The sequence below is a fragment of the Notechis scutatus genome, chromosome 3 (assembly GCF_049901735.1).
Source record: "Notechis scutatus isolate UNSWTSFEM ecotype Mainland chromosome 3, rNotScu1.2, whole genome shotgun sequence".
NCBI lineage: Eukaryota > Metazoa > Chordata > Lepidosauria > Squamata > Elapidae > Notechis > Notechis scutatus.
The window spans coordinates 101,020,031-101,032,165 of record NC_142011.1 but is presented as its reverse complement, the minus strand read 5'-3'; the positions used below and the strand labels follow the sequence as shown (position 1 = coordinate 101,032,165).

Sequence of the window (12,135 nt, the reverse complement as noted above, 5' to 3'; positions counted from 1 at the left end):
GGGTTAGCAGTAGCTAAACCATCTGGAAATACAGGGGATGAATAAGTGATAGGACATGTGGCACCACTATTAATATTTTTTAAGAGTATGATTGACATGTGAATTAAGTACACTTTCCCAATGAGCTGCTATTGAATTGGTACAGCTTTCTTTTTTTATTAGATACTGAGGCGTGTAGTATTTTGTACTTATGATTAGCCATATCACTTAGACTTATATACTACTTCACATTGCTTAACATCCCTCTCTAAGTGGTTTACAGAGTCAGCATATTGATGACTCTGTAAACTCCCAACAATCTGGGGCCTCATTTTACTGACCTCAGAAGGATGGAAGGCTGAGTCAACCTTGAGCCAGTGAGACTCGAAATGCCGAACTGCTGTCAGTCAGCAGTCAGCAGAAGTACCCTGCAGTACTGCATTCTAACCACCGTGCTGCCATGGTTAGTGCCTTTTCCCTTTCTGTCTTTGGAATTGATACTAAAGGAGTGAGAGGGGGAAATGAATATGATACTACTGATTTTTCAAGTTCTTTTGACAATAAAAATTGTAACTTATTATGATTCTGAATGTAAGAATGTAGAATAAAAATATTGTTTCAATGTTAATATGTTCCAAAAAGATTGTAATATCTCTTTGCTGCCATGGGTTTAACCTAGGATTTAATGTAGGTGCTAGAGAAGTCAGCCTTTCAAATTCAGCTATCATGTGAAGGTTAGAGGAAAATATATTGCCCTTCTGACTGGCTTGCAAAATTGACACCCATAATGTTGGTTTGCAGCATCAAGAAGGAGAAGTTTTGCTCTCCTTAGCCATAAACTGATTTAAACTCAGAGCAAAAGGTGGTTATTCAGAATTTATTTATTTATTTTATTTTATTTATTTGATTTGCCAATTGTTTACAAGATAATAAGTATAAGTGTATACATAGTTGTGAATACATGAAATGGGTACATATAAGAAAAATAAAAGAATAAGAGAAACAATAGGACAGGGACGGTAGGCACGTTGGTGCGCTTATGCACGCCCCCTACAGACCTCTTAGGAAAGGGGTGAGGTCAATAGTAGACAGTCTAAGGTTAAAGTTTTTGGGGTTTGGGGAAGAAACTACAGAGTCGGGTAGAGTATTCCAGACATTGACTATGCATTGATTGCATAGGTTTAATGGAGACCAGGGATATCTTCAGGAATGCATGTATGTCATTTGGGGTAACAAAAGGATCTCTGTGTATATTCTTTTAAAAAAATATTAAAGTTTAAAAATACAAAGATCTAAAAAAAACTAATGCAAACTAAGAAAAATACAAAGTGTGTGTCTGTTTGTGTATATATCCATATTGGTTGGAAACACGTGGAAGAGGCCTTTACCCTGCAATACAATGGCTAAAATGATATAATGATGATGATATACAGTGTGTGTGTGTGTGTGTGTGTGTGTGTGTGTGTGTGTGTATGGATCTTTGGTTATTTGGATTTTCTCCCGCGTAAAATTGGAAGTATCTAGGTGACGTTTCTATGAAGTCTCATTCGTCATCTTCAGGCTTGTGTCTTCGGCTTTGTGCTTCTCAGAGTAATGTGAGCTTGCAGCTGCTTCTTCCTTTTAACTGCTAGTGGGGGTGTGACTTGATTGGGTGTGGGCTTGGCTGTGTTCTGATTGGGTGGGAGTTGGCTGTGTTCTGATTGGCTGGGGGTGTGTTCTGTTCAGGTGGGACTTGGTTGTGCTCAGGTTAGTCTTAGTTGCTGGGGGATTTGAGCTGGTGAGCTGTGATCCTGTTGTTTGGCTTCGCATTCGTGGTCATGCCACATCTTCATGGTGGGTGTCAGTCCACTTCATGTATGGGTTGGAGGGGTTTGAAGCGGGTAGTGATGCAGCTGTGGTATGGCTTCTGGTCCGTGGTCGTGTCTCATCTTCTGTGTGGGTGTGAGTCTGCTTTCTATGTGGAAGTGTGGTGGTAGCATCTTGTGTGGCCCTCGTGGGTGTGGGTCTGGTGTCATTCTTCATGTTAGGTACTCGTTTGTTAATGAGGGTGGGTTTCCAAATGGCTGGTAAGAGAGAGGTATCATCTTGTTTATTCATGCTGTGTGGGCGTTTTTCTATCTCTATGGCTTCTCTGATTATTCTGTTGTTGAAGTGTTCAGTTTTGGCGATAGTTCTGGTATTTTTAAAGTCAATCTCATGTCCTGTGGCTTTGAGGTGTTGGACCAGGGAAGAGGTCGGTTCTTCTTTTTTGATTGAGTTCTTGTGTTCTTCAATGCGTGCACTTATTCTTCTGTTAGTTTGTCCGATGTATGTGGTGGGTCAGGTGGTGCAAGGGATTTCGTATACTCCTTGGTTTTCTAACTCGATTCTGTCTTTAGGGTTTCTTAGGATGGTGGATATTTTTCTGTTTGTGCAGAATGCTGTCTTAATGTTGTGTTTTTGGAGGATCTTGCTGATTTTGTCTGTAGTGCCTTTTATATATGGGAGGAGGGCTTTGCCATTCTCTTGTTCTCTGTCTTGGATTTTGGTTGGGGTTTCTTTTTGGATTAGGTGGGTAATCTTCTTTCTTTGGAATCCATTGGCTGTTAGTACATTAGTGAGAGTGTGTAGTTCAGTTTTTAGGTGTTGTTTGTTGGCTAAGCATTTTGTTCTGGAGATGAGTGTCTCAGCTAAGGAATTGATCTGTGCTGGGTGGTGGTGTGCGAGTGCGTGTAGATAGTGGTTTGTATGTATTTTCTTCTGGTAGATGGTGTGTCCTAGGGAGCCATTGGATTTTTTGTATACTAAGACATCTAGGAAGGGAAGTTGATTGTTAGCTTCTGTTTCCATGGTGAATTGTATTTTGGGGTGTCGGCTGTTGAGGTGTGTGAGGAAGTTGTTCAGTTTTTATTTCCCATGTGGCCAGATTATGAAGGTGTCATCTACGATTCTGAGCCAGAGTTTGGGTTTGTGATCATATTTTTCTAGAGCTTGTGTTTCAAAGTGTTCCATGTAGAGGTTTGCGGTGACAGGTGAGAGGGGGGATCCCATGGGTGCTCCTTCTACTTGTTTGTATTTTTGTCCGTTGTAGATGAAGTATGTATTGGATAGGCAGTGGTTGGTCAGATCTAGGATGTGCTTGGGGGGGTTGTATTTGTTTTGGATGGCTGTCAAGGCTTCTTTTATAGGCACTTGGGTGAAGAGGGATATGACATCGAAGCTCACTAGTAGGTCGCTGGGTTGTAAGTTTTGTTTCTATATGATCTCGATGAACTGGAATGAGTTTTTTACATGTGAGTTGATGGATTCTGCATAGGGCTGTAGTTGTTTGGCGAGAAATTTGGCTAGGTTTTGTAGAGGTGAGCCTATGGAGCTGACTATTGGTCTAAGTGGGGTTCCTTCTTTGTGTATCTTGGGGAGACCATAAAGCTTAGGGCATCTGGATGATTTCTCTCTGGGTATGATTCTTTGCTGGATTTCTTCACTGATGGGGGAGGCTTTTATTTTGGATCTGGTGGTTTTTTCTAGGTAGGTGGTGGGGTCTGTGTTTAGGGGTTTCTATGTGGGGTCTTGGAGTAGGTTGGTTAACTTGATTTGGTAGTCAGATGTGTTCATAACCACTGTCGCGTTGCCCTTGTCTGCTGGATTATTATGCTGGTGTCTTCTTTCAGGTTAAGTAGTGCAGTTTGTTCTTCTTTGGATAAGTTGCTTTTGGGTGGTTTGCTAGTGCAGAGGATGTTGGTGATTTCGAGTCTGATTCTGTTAGCATCATCAGGGTTGGTTTTGGTCAGGCTGGTTTCAACTCCGCATATAATGGTTTCTGTGGGGATGTGTTTGGGAGCAACAGCAAAGTTGAATCCTTTTCGAAAGGACATTGGTTTCAGCTTTGGTGAGGATCTTGTCTGAGATGTTGTGCACTGTTTGTTTCATGTGTGGCTGTGAGGGGGGAGGAGTTTGTTTCTGACATTGTAGTTTTCTGAGTTCGTTGGTGTGTGTGTCTGTCTTGAGGTTGGTCTGTGTTTTGGCTCTCCAGACAGCGAGTTGTTTGTCCCAAAGTGCAGGGTGAATCTTGTAGCTGAGTCTGAGGTGAAGTGTGAGAAGATCTTTGTTGATTTGGTCTAGGAGGAATCTTTTTGTCTGAAGTTAATTTCTAATTAGGGCCAATTATGTTCTTTTTAGGATGCGTTTGGTGGCTGCTGTGTTGGTGTGGAATTTCAATTGGAAGCTTGTGGGAATTAAATTTTGATCTCGGCAGTTGCATAGGAATGCGAGGTCACATAAAATGGAAGCTCTTGGGACTTTAAGTTTTTCATAAGTCCTGATCAGATGGTGGGTTTCCTCCTTGTAGAGGTGCAATATTTGTTTTCTGAGGTTTTCAGGGGTATGTGTATGTGGATATTTGGTTATTCGGGTTTTCTCCCATTTAAAATTCGAAGTATCTAGGTGACGTTTCAATGAAGTCTCATTCATCATCTTCAGGCTTTTGTCTTCGGCTTTGTGCTTCTCAGAGTAATGCGAGCTTGCAGCTGCTTCTTCCTTTTAACTGCTAGTGGGGTGTGTGACTTGATTGGCTGTGGGCTTGGCTGTGTTCTGATTAGTTGGGGGGGTTGGTGGTGTTCTGATTGGCCGGGGGTGTGCCCCCACCTGAACAGAACACACCCCCAGCCAATCAGAACACAGCCAACCCCCAAAACAATCAGAACACAGCCAAACCCCCAACCAATGAGAACACACCCCCACCCAATCAGAACACAGCCAAGCCCCCACCCAATCAAGTCACATCCCCACTAGCAGTTAAAAGGAAGAAGCAGCTGCAAGCTCACAAAACTCCGAGAAGCACAAAGCCGAAGACACAAGCCTGAATATGATGAATGAGACTTCATCGAAACGTCACCTAGATACTTCCAATTTTACATGGGAGAAAACCCGAATAACCAAAGATCCACATACAAATACCCGCGAAAACCTCAGAATATATATATATATATATATATATATATATATATATATATATATATATATATATATATATATATATATATATACACACACACACACACACACACACACACACACACACACACATACACATACATACATATGGTATTCAGCTTTGTTGGGTATTTTCCCACGTCATTATAGTTGTGCTTTTAAAGTTGTAGCAACATTTCGGCAGAATCTCATCTGCCATTATCAGGCTTCTGTATTGTGTTCGTCAAACACAATACAGACAAACACAATACAGAAGCCTGATGATGGCAGATGAGATTCTGCTGAAATGTTGCTACAACTTTAAAAGCACAACTATAATGACGTGGGAAAATACCCGAACAAAGCTGAATACCATACATATAAATACCCGCGAAAACTTAAGAAAACAAATACCGTGTTTCTCACAAAATAAGGCCGGGCCTTATTTTTTTTTGACCCCTGAAAAAATGGCTAGGCCGTCTTTTTGGGGGTGACTTAATTCACCCCCCTTGCATCCTCGGATGGGTGGGCAGTGACGGCTTGGATGTTGACCTTGGTGTTGGTGGGGCACTTCATATCGGGAGACCTTCCGCCACCGTTGCTTTCCGTTCTCACGTGCTACCGCGGCATTTAGAGCAACACTGCGGCGTTTGGTGCAGTCACGTGTGGCCAGCCAGGGCTCCTCCCTGCAACCGGAGCCCGGTGGAGACACTCAGCTTCAGGTGCTTCTGTTGCCGCCTTCCCTTCGCCTTCAAAGGCAAAACCAATTCTTTTAAAAATGATGCCCTACTACCGGTACGACAAAGCCTCCGCTGCCCAAGAGGGCAGCCCAACCCCATGTGGGGAGGCAAATCTCCCAGGGCCACAGCACAGGATCGGCCCACCCCAGGAGAAGCGCCCATCCGCCATCCCTGCCTGATTCCTGGCAGAGCGCGAAGAGCTTCACCTGGGATGCCCAGCGCAGCTGACAGGCGAGCACTCCTGCCCGGTGGCGTAGCTCTTGCCAAGGCTGTGAGTGCCTCCCCACCAGGCCCTCCGCTCATCCCACCAGGGCTGCACCAGAGCCGTGCAGGCTTGCCAGAGCTGGGAAAGCGAGCTGCACCCACCTGCCAAGCGAAAGAGCCGGGCTGACCTGAGCTTGGCTTCCTTCCCAAGTCCCTCCAGCTCGAACCCGAAGGGGCCACTGGGAGAGGCTGCCTGAGGAAGTGATAGCGCCCACCCATCCGCAAACAGGGAGGCGAGGCAATGGCAGTGCTGCTTCCCTGGGCGGTGGGTCCGGCGGAGAGAGCCCGAAGCCACCCATCCTTTCCACCCCTTGCCCAGCCCGTCCCAGTCCCCACACATCTCCAAATGCACCGGCAGCTCCAAACGCTGCAGCAGCATGGGCATCGGGCAGAGGCACTGACTCGACAGGGCTCAGCTCAGAGGAGGACGCGGCGCAGACCGTCACCTCCATGTCCACAGGTGGGTGGGTGCTATCTCTGCCTTGGGTGGCCTCTCCCAGTGGCCCTTCAGGTTTGGGCTGGAGGGACTTGGGAAGGAAGCCAAGCTCAGGTCGGCCCGGCTCTTTCGCTTGGCAGGCAGGCACGCACCCGCGGCTCGCTTTCCTGGCTCTACCCAGCTCGCATGGCTCTGGCACGACCCTGGTGGAATGAGCGGAGCACCTGGTGGGGAGGTGCTCACTGCCTTTGCGAGAGCTCTGCTGCTGGGCAGGAGGGCTCGCCTGTCAGCTGCGCTGTGCTCTGCCTGGTGCCAGGCAGGGATGGCAGCTGGGTGCTTCTCCCGGGGTGGACCAATCCTGTGCTGTGGCCCCGGGAGATTCACCTCCCCACGTGGGGTTGGGCTGCCCTCTTGGGTAGGGGAGGCTTTGTTGTACCGGTAGTAGAGCATCATTTTTAAAAGAATTGGCTTTGCCTTCGAAAGCGAAGGGAAGGTGGCAACAGGAGTGCCTGAAGCTGAGTGTCTCCACCGGGCTCCGGTTGCAGGGAGGAGCCCTGACTGGCCGCGCGTGGCTGCGCCAAATGCCGCAGTGTCACTCTAAATGCCGCGGCAGCATGGGGAGAAGGGAAAGCAATGGTGGCAGAAGGTCTCCTGATACGAAGTGCCCCACCAACCCCAAAGTCAACGCAGGCAACACCATATCCAGGTATGCAACAAAAGTACTTCCTAACGGCAAGCCCCTCCGCCATTCCCCCCATTTCACGTGCTTAATATAGGCCTTAATTTGGGGGGAGGGGCTTACTTTGATTTTATGCCGATACAACATGCTGGGACTTCCTATTGGGGGAGGCCGTATTGTTGGAGAAACACGGTATATATCAGACGAACACAATACAGAAGCCTGATGATGGCAGATGAGATTCTGTCGAAACGTTGCTACAACTTTAATAGCACAACTATAATGACGTGGGAAAATACCCGAACAAAGCTTGTTTCATTTACATAGTAACCTATCACTTTATCTAAAAATACAAAAAAAAATTCTTCCTAGAGTTATGTCTTATATCTTGAAATAAATATTTAAAGCATCATCATTCAAAGTTAATAAGAAAATATTAATCCCATCAAATAATATCCCACAAAATACTTATGAACTTCCCTTGTTTATTATCTGTGTGTATTATCTTTTTAATCTATTAAAACGTCAATTGGTTTCATTTGTAAATCCTATATAACATTTTTGTCAATATCATTCTTGTATCCTGCCAATTTTAAAATCCATATCCAAAGCAACCTGATACTTGGTTGTATATACTTCTATTTCTTTGAACCCATTTTTTTATATAATAAACTATCTGAAAGGAAAGTTTTGAGTACATTTTTGCCAAAAATTCTTGAATTCTCTAGTTAAAATATTTTCCTCCATTCTCTAAGTTTTAGTTCTTTCTGATTGCCTCTAGTAAACAGACTTCAAGTTCTCCACTTATATTTTTTTATCTAATTGCAACTTTTCCCCAAGAAAGAATATCTTACACTTATATTCATAATTTTTATTTGTTTTAAAAGGATTATAAACAAACTACAGGAAATACTTATAATTAATTATCATCTAATTTTATTTCCAGTCAATTTGGCCTCTTAATCCATTTAAAAACTTTCCACTATCAAAGTTCTAATTACCTTTTTGCTGCTTATTTTCAAATTACAAAGTTTTTTCTTTTAAGTCCTTAAACTTATCAGAAACTTTTTTCACCGAAGATTGAAAGAAAATCACCCAGTATAATAAAACTCATCTTTCAGGAGGTTCTTAATATTCAAAATGCAATTTATAACTCATATTTAGGGAAAATTGGAGTATTAGGTATACTCACTGCCTTGAGTTATTTATAAAAATAATAAATGTGGGATATAAATAAATGAATTCCCAATGAAAGTGATTAAGAGAGGAGGTGTGCAAACCCAGTGTCTCTTTAAGGATTCTGAACTGTGGTTTAGGCAATCTACATAAATGACCTTTGTGATCATATTAAGAGCAACTGTGTTCTTTTTGCTGATGATGTAAAGCTATTCAACACCACTGACAATACTGCTACCCTTCAAAAAGACCTCGACTATATATCAGAATGGTCAAACAAATGGCAACTTCAAATCTCAACAAATAAATGCTCTGTCCTACATACTGGCAAAAAATAAATAAATCAGTAAATAAAATACAAGCTGAATAGTCAAGACCTTGTTTATGATCCAAACTCTGTCAAGGACCTTGGAGTTCTCATCTCTAATGATCTAAGTGCTAGAGCCCACTACATAGCCAAAAAGGCATTAAGAGTTGTTAACCTAATCCTGCATAGCTTTTTGTCCGGTAATAACACACTACTAACTAGAGCATACAAAACATTTGCTAGACCAATACTTAAATACAGCTCATCAGTCTGGAACCCACATTATGTATCTGATATTAATACAGTTGAGAAAGTCCAGAAATATTTCACAAGAAGAGTTCTCCACTCATCTGCTTGTTGCAGAATACCTTATGCCAGCAGACTTGAAATTTTAGACCTAGAAAACCTAGAACTATGGCACCTTCGGTCCAATCTAAGTATAGCACATAAAATTATATATTGCAATGTCCTACCTGTCAATGAATACTTCAGCTTCAACCATAACAATACAAGAGCAAACAATAGATACAAACTCAAGGTTAACCGCACCAAACTTGATTGCAGAAAATATGACTTCAGCAACAGTGGTCAATGTTTGAAATACTCTACCTGACTCTGTGGTTTCTTCCCCAAACCCCAAAATCTTAGACTGTCTACTATTGACCTCACCCCTTTCCTAAGAGGTCTGTAGTGGGTGTGCATAACCAACGTTCCTACCGTCCCTGTCCTATTGTTTTTTTTCTTATATGTATCCATTTCATGTATTCATAACTATGTTTATACTTATACCTGTTATCTTATAATCACTTGACAAAACAAAATAAATAAAAATAAAATAAAAGCTAATTCTCCCTGCTCCAGAGACCCCCCTGGAGACTGCTATTTTATGGCCTTGTTGCAGGGAACATCTGTATGAAGCACTATGGGCCATCCTAAATCCTCTCAATCTGGATGGAGTTGGAGGAGCCAATTCATTCATCAGCTCCTCTTTCCACTGAGATTGTCAGCTCCACTATCATCCAACTGTCTTTTGTTAGCCTCTTCTCTGAAAGAGCATATATTTATGCATATTTGTTTTGGAGTAAAATTAATGTTAGCTTGTTGCTTAGCCAATGAGTTTCTCAACTGAGGATAGAACTTATTCTTAGTCTTTTTACTCTTTACTATTACATGTTCTTTAATCATTACATCACACACATACACACTCATGTGGCTGTAACCCACTGGATGACTAGAAAACAATAGAATAACGTTGTGGAAATTCCAAAATAAACTTTACTCCAAGAGAACCCTTTCTTGAGGGCCACTTAGCTTTTTGATGCTTCACCTGGTGCAGCTATCCTCCCACAGGCTTAAGACTCATCAGCTTAAAGCTACCTTATTAGGTTGCAGTACTCTGACTATTTACAGATTACCATCATCTATGTTACAGCTGAGTCTTTCTGGAGGATATTGTGTTCTGCAATGGACAGTGGGGAGGTGGATATTTTGACTACCCATTTGGGTTCAGTACCTCTTTGCTTCTAGGATTTAGCTTGGTCAATTTGGTTTGGAGTTTTGTTTTTGTTTTTTTGTTTTTTCAGCTTCTTTTAGAAGCTTCTTTAGGTACTGTGAACATTTTTTAAAAAAATGTTTTTATTTTTTAAGACAAACATATACAAACAAAACATAAAAACATAAAACCATCTTCCATTTTATATACATACAGTGTGTCGGTTACAAATCTTTTGTGCTATCCTTTTGTAGTCATTCCTCACAGTTGGTATAAATTTTCACATTTTCAAGCTAACATATGTTTATATATTTATCAGTGATTAAACTATTTATTCCATCATTTTATATGAGATATTCCAAATTTTATTTTAAAATTTATATTATACTTTCATCCAATGGTTATATATGTCTATATTAGGTACTGTGAGCATTTTTTGTGTGTTTGTATTTTGGGCTCATAGTTTTTCCAGTTGCTCCTTGAGGTTATCTATGGTGTGTAGATATTTCTTCAGATTGAAATGAACATTCATGATAGTTAGCTAGATCCTTCTTTTTATTGTTCTTGTTGCTTTGTTGAGCTGTTTTCAGTCCAACTGTCCAGTTTATTTCAGTTTTGTATCAGATACTGGTGGGCAGGGCATGCTGTTGTAAACACTCAAACAAAAAGAATAGTTGGCCCTTGGTGGAGATTTGCATACATTCAATTTTTTCCCCATTTGCTTGTTGCCTGTAACATTTAATGCTCATATATGAGAATATGTGTAGCTCAGAGTTGAACCCACAAGTGCTCCATTACCAAAGTAGCAACCTAACTTCCAACAACTAGGAGCAGTGTAAAAACATTACCTAGATGAGTGAAAACACACCACAGCAACCCAGAGCATCAGAAAAAGGAAAGAGACCACCTATTCAACATCTTCCAACAAAATGGATACCAATGTAACTTTATGTAAAGTCCCTGACCACTCAATTCATTACAACACAACCAACACAAGCTATAAAAAGGATAACACTGCCATATATCAAAACAGAGGACCAACAGATTATTATACTCACATGGCACCACTGTAGCACACAAACCAACTAAAGCTGTCCAAAACATCTTAAGTAAACCAAAAGACTAGTGGGCCAAGGAGAAAAAAAAACAGGAGTTATAAGTGAAATCTATTAAGTGTAAGGACTGTTAACAGTCTCTATGTAGAATAGACAGGCAAAGGACTAGCAGAGTGTATTTGTGAAATACCAACTGGCAGTCAGCACATGATGAAAATACCTTAATCTCATCACACGTGGACAGACTCACCCATAATTTCATCTAGGACATTCTAAACCAAGTTAATTCCAAAAACACTAGGGAATTCCTGGAAGCTTGGTATTCAGATAAATCAGCCACCAATAGGCATATAGAGATGAACTAGATTTATCTACCATTCTAAAGAGACAATTAAAAAGCTAAGCAGGAAACCAAAATATCTGAATGCATGCTCTCCAACAGCCCACACCCAGATAAACAAGGATTAACACCAGACAATCAAGCAGGAAACAACATCCTAGTCACGGAACTGCCGAGGAGAAAACTGCACTCTCATCAATAGGGACAGGGCAAGCTACTGTATATAAACAGGGAGCAAACCCCACACCTACTAGCAGTGAGAATGTTACCAAATCAAATAAGAAAATATCTGCAAGGAAACAGCTATGCTCAGAAAGCACCAAGGACTCCACAGTTTCTTCCCCAAACCCCAAAAACTTTAACCTTAGACTGTCTACTATTGGCCTCACCCACTTCCTAAGAGGCCTGTAGGGGGCATGCATAAGCGCACCAATCGTGCCTACCGTCCTTGTCCTATTGTTTCTTTTTATTTTTCATATAAGTATCTATCTCATGTATTCAAAACTATGTTTATTCTTATATCTGTATCTTGTAAGTGATTGACAAACCAAATAAATACAAATACAAATAGTTTAACTCTGAGCTACAGATATTTGCTCCTTATTGACTGCTAGGTGGCAGCAAACATTTACAAAAAACTATTTGCTGCTATCCAGCGATTGTCTAGCCTTTGGTAGCCAGTTCTAGCCTTAGCAGCATATACATTAAAAAAAATAA

At 41.7% G+C, this 12,135-nt stretch overlaps 1 long non-coding RNA gene across 1 annotated transcript in view; it reads left to right on the top strand.

The window, feature by feature from the left end:
- The first annotated feature begins 76 nt into the window (after positions 1-76).
- The window catches only part of LOC148131302 (uncharacterized), a 76,786-nt gene continuing 64,727 nt past the window's right edge, over positions 77-12,135 (top strand). The window contains exon 1 of the long non-coding RNA XR_015748349.1: positions 77-442. This is a non-coding gene — a long non-coding RNA (uncharacterized LOC148131302). The remainder of the gene's footprint in view (positions 443-12,135) is intronic.